The 8,088-nt window shown below is 42.3% G+C and overlaps 1 pseudogene; it reads right to left on the minus strand.

Moving 5' to 3' along the window:
• Positions 1-1,537: 1,537 nt before the first annotated feature.
• On the minus strand, positions 1,538-3,952 carry LOC147455332 (uncharacterized; annotated as a pseudogene).
• Positions 3,953-8,088: the final 4,136 nt, after the last annotated feature.

Here is an 8,088-nt window from a genome sequence, read left to right on the forward strand (position 1 = left end):
TGCACTTCGCTTTGGAGAGATGGATTTCCCATGGCTTGTTGAAGCCTAGAAACAAGATAGTTAACAAGCATTGAAGCATCATTAGTAGCTTTCTCATGAGCAAAATGAAAGTTATCAACATTAATTTCACTCTCTTTACTATTGTCAGCCATTCTAACAACTTTTAGGTGTAAACTTTTTAGGTGTACTTTGGCACTTCAATTCCTAGTTGCTACTCCTCTTTACCCCTTTACAAAAAGCACTCAAGCTACTGTACCCGCGGCTCGAATACCATTAATATCAAGGAATACAAGAGAGGGTCTTTCGACACCAAAACAACACCGGCTCCTGTCAAGCTTCTAATAGCTCAATAGTGGTTAGCCCCGTAGGACTCCACTATTAAGACCATAGCTCTCGACGGTGATTCCCTGTTAACTGCACAAAGGCAAGCGCACTGCAAGGCTAAAAAATCCCTATTCTACTTACTGACAGGCAATTAATAATACCAGCCATTTATAGCTAGCTTGAGTACCTCCCTTCTTGAGCAAGAAAAGAGAAACCTTGTGCTCTGATACCAATGTAACATTTAATGGTCTAAAAACTTATGTGTAGCGGAAATTAGCATGAACATAGTGGACATTTCATTAGAATAGATTCCTAATGAGAATTACAAGAGTGCTTGGGTGGAGAGAGCAACAAAAAGAATAACACCTAGTTAGATAGCATCAACAATACTTCAAGAGAGAGAAATTAAGCTATTGACAATAGTTGAGGACCGGATTTGCATGGAGCCGATCCCCCCTCCAAAAGTCTTTGTATTATGGTTTCTCCCATCAAGAGAGACATTGTACAATACAATTCTTTGTGTTCATTCAATACTAGCTAGTGCAATGAAGATGAAAGCTTCATGCACTAAGAAAAACACTTAGCAAACACAACTTTAAATTTCCCCGTTCTCAGACCCAAGACCTCACACACCTTCGAAGATGGTGAGATCTAGCAGGGTATGAGAGTATATTGAGAGGAATAAGGAGTATCTTACGAGAAATATGTACATCTCCTCACATAATCACTCATATTAGGATAGCTTAGCTTAGTAATTAGCTTGGTAGAGGAGATGAGCATGCATTGAAGCTTGGATCTTGGTTGGATTTGCATCCACATGCCAAGAGTGTGTTGATGTAGGCTTCTATCTCACAAGCTTGGAGTAGGTGATGAGCTCTCCATTAAAGCTTGAGAAGAGATAATCTTCTTTGCTTCACACATAGACTGTGTGTGAGTGTGTGTGTGATAATTCCTTGCAAAAATCAGCCCCTTCTCTCTCTTGGGCGATCCCTCTTGCTAATTGCTCTTGCAGGCTCCCCATTGGACCTCCTCAAGTCAAGCCAATGGCTATTAAGCAGCATAAGTGATAGCCTTCTGACATGTGTCTCCCTTTCCCCTTTTGTGAGAGCTTTAGGTAATTTAATAATTAAACTAAACTCTCATTGGACCCCTTTGCCTCCTGGCCAATAGGAATCGAGTCTTACCATATCCCGAGTGATATTTTCCGAGCAAACTAAATCCCGAGCAAAGATTGGGTACCAGTGTCGAAGAATTCAACCCATCTTGTGCTCTCAAACCATCACATCAACAATAGTCAAGAGTACCCAACAACTTTTTAAAAGAGAATGGAGCAGTTGCTCTAGATTGAGCTCGAACTTGGAACTAGGGGACACGCTCCATACGTGCCCCACAAAGATTTCCACCTTTGTTGGTAGTTGTATCCTTTCCAAGTTGGAGGGGATTAAAGCCATAGTGATTGAAAAGCAATCCATCAAGCCATTCAAGATCGACAAGGTTGCCACCTCCCCTAATCCCAAAAGGCCATGACATCTTTCTAGAGAATCATGCAGAGACCTTCTTGGTGACCATGCAAATAAGGCAAAAACCACTAGAGGGGGTGAAGGAGAGGAAAGGGCAGAACTTCAAGGAAAATGATGTTGATGAAGAGGACGAGCATAGGGCGACACTATGCAAAGACGAGATGGATGAAGATCTTACTACAATGGCCAGACTATCTACACACAAAAGCAATCTTGCCAACTACCTCTCCTCACTCTTTCACTTGCGAGAAAACTCCTCTCTCTCTCTCTCTCTCTCTCTCTCTCTCTCTCTCTCTCTCGCTTTCTTTGTACCTCTCTCTTTGCACATGAACTCACACGGGCATCTGTGTGTGTGTGTGTGAAAGATGGATTAATAGTGAACCACAACCGCCATCCCCATCTACTCTGAATCCATCTCTTCCGTCTTCCTACCTTGCCCCCTCTTTCTTGATCCTTTTCTTGGACCCAAATGTGAGTGTTCTGTCTTCTCTCTGTGTGTGTGTGTGTGTGTGTGTGTGTGTGTGCACGCACACGTGCGCTTCAAGTGCCTATACTTTGCTAATGAAGCACTTACAAAAAAACTTGGCACACTTAAAATCGAATGTGCTCATCTTTGGATCTCCATGAAGAGATTCGTATGAGCTTCATCAATTTTCTACGTGAGAAGGTATGAATGATGATTTTGGCATTCATAACCCATATGCAAGCAAGTCCATAACATGCAGATATAAAAGCGAGGATCTGCAACACCATGGGTATCATAAAATAGAATAACTCAATAGGGAGTTCGAAGCATCTATCTCTCTCTCTCTCTCACTAACAACCCCCATGCCCATGCAACTAGAGGCACATAACACGTAGAGAGAGAGAGAGAGTAGTCACTGGTAAGAGCTGAATTCTTTCTTGCTCAAACGTACACACGCAAACAGAATCACAAATCGAGAGAGAGAGAGAGAGAGAGAGAGAGAGAGAGAGAGAGAGAGAGAGAGAGAGAGAGAGAGAGAGAGATGGGGCGTATTGATGTCATAACGACAATTAGTGTTCGAAAAAAATGTGACAACTTAATATTATGCCCCTAAATAGAGAAGAATAGTGTTTTTTTAAAAAAAATAGCCCAATTTTTTGAAATCTTCTTTTGGAAAATTCATGGAAAGGAATTTTGTATGTTTGGGAAAATGATTTTTCCTAGACACTAGAGACAATGAAGGAGCTATCCATCGCCGAAAGTTAAAGAGAAAGAAAGAAAAGCTCTTATGCCATTGCTTACTTTGGGATACGGATCTCTTCACGAAGATCGAGTTTCTCCACCTTGGACCTCCCTACATATTACCTGCCTCTAGGACCGCACGCCGGCATGCATCGCTACACGGAGAAGGTGATTCTTTGATGTGTTGCCATTGACGTTCTATAAACTAAGGGTTTTACTAATTGGTGCTCCCTGCGCAACAGTGTTTGGGAAAAATCAATTTCACAAACAAACAAAATTCAAAGAAGAATTTCCTAATGACATGCACCGGAAATGAACACATCTTTCATAATCACGTCACTCGTTTTATCAACACGTGAGGGTTCAGTCAGTTCATGGATTTTTTGCCCTTGAATTGCTGGCACTTATATATGCTCGATGTAGTATATATTCGAGAAAATTCATTTTACTAAACATAGAAAATTCCCTTTATTGAATTTTCGACAAAAAATTTTAAAAAATTAAGTTTAGTTTTTTGGGGTTTTCCACTAATTTTCTCTATTTTGGGAGGGAATTTCTCCTCTTCCCCTTGCCTTCAACCAACGTTTTTGAAATTGAAACTGGCACGATATTAGGCCCTAGTCACACACGGGCGCCCGGACATGCTCCAAAAGAGCATGTTGGGCACCTGCAAAGTCACACACAGGCGGACAAGCATCTATTACAGACGTTTTTGCTCAGCAGTCGCCAACGATCCCTAGCCTGCTCGCAAAGGCGCATCTGCACCGGCGTGCCCTTTGTAGTTCAAAGCTTCTCGCACGCAGTTTTTGCGCATGTCCGCGGCTTGTTGAAGATGGGCGAGGGGGTTAGACTGGGTAGCATCACCTTCTGCCGGACACCATTGCAGGTTTTGCCATCTCATTGTCACACAAGTCAGGGCGGACACATTTTTCCCGAACGGTGGGCCTTGTTGTAATGTCTCTGTAGCACACAGCGCTGACGCGCGCTGCTATAGAGAGAGAGAGAGAAAGAGAGAGAGAGAGAGAGAGAGAGAGAGAGAGAGAGAGAGAGAGAGAGAGAGAGAGAGAGAGAGAGAGAGAGAGAGAGAGAGAGAGAGAGAGAGAGAGAGAGAGAGAGAGAAACTTCTTCGTGGGGAAACTGGCTATGGCGTACTCCAAGCTCTTCCTCCTCCTCTTTGTTTTCTGTCTCTCTGGCACCGCACGCACTGCTAGAGAAAGAGAGAGAGAGAGAGAGAGAGAGAGAGAGAGAGACTTTTGCGTGGGGAACCTGGCTATGGCGTACTCCAAGCTCTTCCTCCTCTTCTTTGTCTTCCTGCTTTTCCTAGTGCACGGCCAACCATCCATGGCTCCTGCTCCTTCCCCGACCAGTGACGGAACCACAATTGACCTTGGCCTTTCCTATGCCCTCATGTTTGTGGCGCTCTTGGTTACATACCTTGTGCATCCTGTTGAGGGCTTCGCATTCAACCTATTTTGAAGAGCATCATTTTCACTTTGCTATTTCTTAACCCCTTGTACACAATTGCTAGAGAGTTCCTGATCAGATAACCCTTCTTTAATGGCTGTATGCTTATGGTAAAGTGCTTTCAACAGCCTCTTTCCAACAGTTTGTTGGAGACACTCTTTATTTTTTTCTAAGAGAAACACAAGCTCGGGATTTATTTCAGTTCAAAAGAAAAGAAAAGAGAAAGATGGTTCCATAAGTAGCTGGCGGCCCAAGACGGCTCAGATTGATGATGCAAGCCTATTAATGATTGCGTTAAGTCTCCCCTTAATTTACAAGAAGATTTAAACATTTCCTCACGTAGGAAAACGGACTCTTTTTTAGTGTTTTTAATACAATACATTAAATCATGAGCTTCTGCTCAAGAGGCACCACATACCTAGCTAGGTACGATTGGGGTCAGAGGACCACCGGCCCCCCCACCAAACCGATGGTCCCCTGCCCCAATCGTACATAGCTAGGTATGTATGCCTCCTTCAAAGAAGCTAATGACGTTGAGGTAGGTCACAATGTGGGAATTACTGTGAGAATTTGTCTAAAACTTCTTGTGGTGCCAGAAGGAGGAGAAAGAAAGTGAGCAAGATTTGTGGGTGATGGTGGATGTCTTGCATGAAGGCGGATAGGACCTCGAGGGCACTATCAACACAGTACAAGGCAACGGAATGTATCGTTGAAGGGTTATGCAAAGGATGTTTCTTTGAAGGTATTTGCTTTGATGCGCATTCTTTTGGGAGCAAGGAGCGTGGCGGTGCCACCGTTGCCCCACAAGCCTCTCACCCCCGATCTTGCAAGATCATACTACTACGTCATCCCTTGCATGCATCTCTATTTTCATGGTGATCTATACACGCATCCATCTGGTGCACCCCCCCCCCCCCCCCCCCCTCTCTCTCTCTCTCTCTCTCTCTCTCCTGGGCCAACCCTCATCTCTGATCAGGCTGGTGCAAACGACGAGGGTAGCCCTTGGTTTCTTTGTTGGTCCCCTTGCAATCCCACAATCGTGGCATGTTGTAGGCTCCCAAATGGCAATGTATGAAGGAGTAGTAGGCAAGTTATATATGAAATCTAAGATTACTAAGGCGTAGTGGGCACTCTTCTTGTTTTTCAAGAGAAGCGTAAACTTATGCAAACTTGATGATGTGGGTAGCAGTTGTAATCCTGATTGAGCAAAGGTTAATTTATTTATAGAGAGATTATTATATTAATAAAGAGAGAGAGAGAGAGAGAGATGCACTAGGTTGACTAGCAAATGGCGAGGAGCCTCTGTTTCCTACTTCTTGTGCACATGCGCGTAATTCTAGAGAGAGAAATGAGGAGAAGGAGATTGCTACAAAACTCCAAACGAAAAAACGGGTACCATGTATTTTAACCGTTTGTAATGATAAAAACCTCCTTGGATTTTGAGGTTGCATTTGGGAAAATCAAGAAATTTACACAAGTCTTAGTGTAATTATGGCTAAAAGCTTCAAATTTTGACCTAAAAACTAGGAGAGTTTCAAGTTTTCCCCTATTTTCACTAGTTAGGAAAAATGTATTTTTCTAGCCCTGAGGGGTAGAGGGAAAGAGAGAGAAGAGGTGATAACATTCTCTCTAGATCATTTGATGGTTCAAGATCATTAACTGATTGAAAAAGAAGAAGAGAGAGAAACTCTAACTTCTTAGAGAGAGAGAGGAGCCAAGTACGATATAATTGAGTAATGCAAGAGGCGGGTCCATCAAGTTCTTGTTCTTAAAAAAAATTAGCCTCTCTAGCACTTCACACTAATGTGGTAAGAGAGAGAGAGAGAGAGAGAGAGGAGAGCCAAGAGGGATATAATTGATCAATGCAAGAGGCAGGTCAATCAAACTTTTGTTCTTGCAAAAAATGAACTCTCTAGCAATCCACACTAACGTGGAGAGATGGAGAGAGAGAGAGAGAGAGAGAGAGAGAGAGAGAGAGAGAGAGAGAGAGAGAGAGAGAGGCTTGGCCTACACAGAGGGGAGCAAGGAGGTGATGTTGTAGCCAATTCTAGGAATCCATATCATGCTCCCAACATCCAACATCTTATAAAAGCTGCACCACTCAAACCCATTTAATTGTAGTGCATAGTTCCAAAAGTTGTTGCACATTTCTACTATACTCAAAGCCTTCTCTCACATGACCACCAAGGCATAATTATTAGAAGAAGTAATTGATAATGTGACATGCTCTAAACTTGTTCACAAAAGGTAGTACCAAATATGTTGCCTGGCCTTTGCCTAAATGGTTGTCTCAAATGAGAAGGCTTGCAAACGAAGTTATTTAGTAGTACGATGCCAGAATTCTTTGCCACACATGCATACGAGTATGATCTTTCTAGAAAGGCTATATTGGCATTGAGCTTAAGAGGCCATGTAATTATGCAACTTACTTGCATGATATCAAGCTCATATTCCTTCACCCTCCTACAAACTAATATATTAAAATAAGACAAAGATTTATATACGAGAGATTTTTGGTATTGGAGGGACAGGGTTTTCAAGTTGTAAATATACATTTTGTTTTGACCCTAAATTTCCTTTGTGTAAAGGGAACCTTTGTGTGTGTGTGTGTGACTTTCTCTCTCATCCCCTAGAAGAAGGGCTTGCCCCCTCCCATGTAGGGATATGCAAAGACTTTTTAGTTACACACAAAGCATCCAATTTCCCCTAGGGTTGACCTTTGGACACAACCTTTGAATTTTGGAAGTCTTAATGGGTTGAACCTTAGGGTCTTTTTAGCCCATTCTTGCACATGGCTCTTTTGCAGATGCCCCCCCCCTTTGAATCCCTACTGTGGTCGGTCTGCTAGCTTAACCAATATTCTAGCTTTTTCTCCCCTGGCACTTCCCCACATTAAATGATCAGTTTAATATGAGAAAATCATTTAGGAGAATTAGATATTGATTATTATGACATAGGCAGGCCTAGGCTCCTCTCCCGGTTTAGCCAAATCTATCTTTTTCACGTTTTTAGGCCCTTCGTAGGACTCATCCTATTTTTGTAGTTCTCTAACAGGTTGTTCGACTATGATTTTCCGATCTTGGACAGTATATTTCTTGTAATGCGATGGAACACTCATTACATCTTTACCATCCTCTTCTGTGGTTTCCATTTGGGTTGTATATATCTCCTTTAGAGATTTTTCAACTCTTGATACTTCTTTGTCCGCTCAACTCTTGTCATGGTTGGCTCCTTTTACTGTTTTTTTGGCTTTTCTTGGGTATCCTCCTCGTTTTTCGTGATGTTTTTGACATTTTTGGATTTTGGTTTAAAGGATATCTGCCAGTGATTTTGTCCTTGACACAATCATGTACATCTATCTGCATTAGGAACTGTGTTCTACTGGAGACTGATGGCATAGATCTAGCTTTCACGTTTCTGGTGTCCCTTTTTCGTCTATAACATTTTTGTCTTCTCGGTTTCTGGTTTGGAAAGTCAAAAAACTTTTCGTCCCCTCCTTTCATGAGTATCTTAGCTGATTGTTCTTCTAACTCATCTATTGCATTGTAGTAGAGGTCTGAAAAGACTTGTTGA

This window comes from Adiantum capillus-veneris, chromosome 6 (assembly GCF_014529385.1).
Source record: "Adiantum capillus-veneris isolate H3 chromosome 6, ASM1452938v2, whole genome shotgun sequence".
Taxonomy (NCBI): Eukaryota; Viridiplantae; Streptophyta; class Polypodiopsida; order Polypodiales; family Pteridaceae; genus Adiantum; species Adiantum capillus-veneris.